General features: G+C 38.2%; 1 pseudogene; it reads right to left on the bottom strand.

Annotated features, from left to right (window-relative positions):
* Positions 1 to 251: 251 nt before the first annotated feature.
* On the bottom strand, positions 252 to 2,251 carry LOC145088489 (aspartic proteinase PCS1 pseudogene; annotated as a pseudogene).
* Between the last annotated feature and the right edge of the window lie 572 nt (positions 2,252 to 2,823).

Raw genomic sequence — 2,823 nt, 5'->3', positions numbered from 1 at the left:
AAAGGCTAAAAGGATCAATTTTATAATTCAACATAAAAATTCAAAGATTCCAATAAAACAATATCTTAAAAATTCAGATCTTAAAAATTTAATGTATTTACTTTTTTATTTAAAAAAAATGTTGAAAGATTCTAATGTTGTGGACCCATCCACGCCATTCACCTCCAAACCCCATTTTATAGGAACCCGATCAAGATAACAAAGACAATATACTGATATAGAGTGTGGTTCTATTTTACGGGTCCCAACTGTAAAAATACACATACCAATAAATCTGGTATGCGTGTAAAGTATTTTATATCAATTAAATGAAGCGGATCACGTGTGAAAACAACTCAAAACAACATACAAGTCAGTGGACTGTGGATACAAAATTTAAGTGAAGCGAATTTTGTCAGAAGAAGAGAAGATATTTAGTTGGTTGGTCCCCCAGCCCTCCTCAGTCCTCACCCAAACCCAACATCTCGGCTAAACCCTCCTACCCACCTAAACCAACAAACTGACCAAACCACCCTCACCATAGCCAGATTTATTTTCAAGAGAAATTTGACATAAAATGTGTTGTTTATATACTTTAATTTGTATGTTTTATATCATTTTTTTGTGTATTTGTCTACATTTTGTCGTTTTAAGAGAGTTAGTTTAGTACATTATGTGGAACAAGTATACGAAACATTAATCAAAGAGTAAATGTATAAGATGATCATGAGAGCGACACTATGATCCAACGGTTGAGAGAAGCCATATCAAGTCTTTTTACAAGTCAATTCCAAGCTTTTGACTTACACAATCACAGCTAACCTCACCAAACCCGACCCGATTGTTTGCAAGATCAAATTCCATCCACATATTTTGTTGATGGTGATGTCCAATGATGTATGCTTCAATTCCTAACAAATCTGAATTCCCAAACGTAAAGCAATGTATGTCATCACCACCCTTGGTTACACCCGCCACTTTAAACAGGAGCTTCTGACCCGAAATAACCATTTCGGCGCCCCGAAACATCATGCTCACACTAGGTAACACGGGCAACCCGACTCGACTCCGTTCAACCCGGTAACAAAGGTCCATTGCACCTTGAAACACGAAGTTCGGATCCTCATACACCCGTAATACATTCTTAGTTTGTTTCAAGAACTCGTTTTTCAGAGCAGTGTAAACAGGTCCAAGAAGAAAAGTGAACTGGGTACCCGTATCTATCATTGTCTGACCGGCTCCGGTGTGGTCGGGTACGAATATGGATTTCGGCAAGGGTAGAACCGTACCCGCAACCTTGATTCCTTCAAGCTGAACCGTGTATGCCACCCGGTCGTAATACGGTAACGGCGTTGACATTTTAACCATGGATGTGTAAGCTAACGGCCGCCGGAGCAGAGAGATGTTATATTCTCCGAACAGTAATACGCCGGTGGAATCCTGACCCGATATGCAATACGAGAACTTTGGGAACCCAATTTGGGTCACAAAAGATAACGACCCCCGGTTCATACCCATTAGCCCGGTTGTTTTCGAATCCTCATCTTGGTTAGAGCTTGATTCCATATCCATGCAACCGAATATTACTCCGGGAAGGTCCGAATCCGTGAAGTGGAAGGTATCATAGGCGAGATTGCCGTCGACGGAAGTGGCGTCGGCGTAGGAGAGAGTAGCGTGGCAGAGTTTTTTCGGGTCGCAAGAAGCGGGGACAGTGAAGTCTCGGGTTCGGGTCATGCAAATGGGGGAGCTACAGGGAACAGGGGTGTAGGATTTGGAATGTAATGGATCGTACGACAGAGGTGTGGTTGGTGTTTTATTACAGTGAAACCATGAAAGCTCGCTGCCGGTGTCGAGGACCATGGTAACCGGCTGTGGAGGTGATCCGACGGCGAGGGTGACGGTGAGAGAAACATTATGTTGAAAAGGGAGCTTCTTTGGTGGTTGTATGTAGATGCTAGATGAAACTGATTTAATCTTGAGTGGTAAAATTGCATTTTTTGATGTAAGTGAAGATCTTGATTGAAAAAATAAACAAAAAATGAAGAACAGGTTAAAAAGAAGAAGCAGATGAACAGATGCCATGTAAGAGGTTTTAGTGTGGGTTTACCAAAGTGAAATACGAAAAAATATTGGGTTTTCTTTCTCTTTCTCTTTCGTTGTTGCTTTTCTCTCACATAGAAACACACACCGACTGTGTGTGTAATGGTAAGAAAGGACACCATACATACTATGTACTACGTGTGTGTCGATTTAAGGATTTTTAGGGCTTGTTGAGACCCTACCAAAAAGAGGTGTTTCTTGTTTTTGTAGTAGGTTGGTGTGGTCACTATTTATTTAAATTTGAAATTGCATAGAAGAAATGTACTATATGATTCAAGATTTTGGTAACAATAGTGGAAACAAAACACTTTTTCATCAAGATTTTGTGAATTGCGGTGTACAATAAGATAAAACATGAATGAATTATTATATGTAAGATAAAAACTAAGAAACAAAAATATAACTGTATTCATTAATTTTAGACTGAAGAATGCCAAAATATATTGAACCCCATTAAACTCTATTGATTATAAAAACCAAAAGTAAACACTATGTCTATCACTCGTGGTTTAGAGATAACAACATAACGAGAGTTATTCACCATATCCACTCTTACACAATATTATATATGGTTAAAAGCTATACTTAATAAATTTTATGATACTTATAATCAAAGCCGGATAGAAATTTATAAAAAGAGAAACATATTGATACGACCAGATCTTGTCATCTTGATCAATTGTATTTCACAGTGTAAGCATTTATTTTTTTATATTTAAAAGGAAATCTTAGATTCAACGAAAT

The sequence above is a fragment of the Lactuca serriola genome, chromosome 2 (genome assembly GCF_051521515.1).
Source record: "Lactuca serriola cultivar US96UC23 chromosome 2, Lser_US96UC23_V15, whole genome shotgun sequence".
NCBI classification, from domain to species: Eukaryota; Viridiplantae; Streptophyta; class Magnoliopsida; order Asterales; family Asteraceae; genus Lactuca; species Lactuca serriola.
This window is presented reverse-complemented; position numbering and strand designations above follow the sequence as displayed.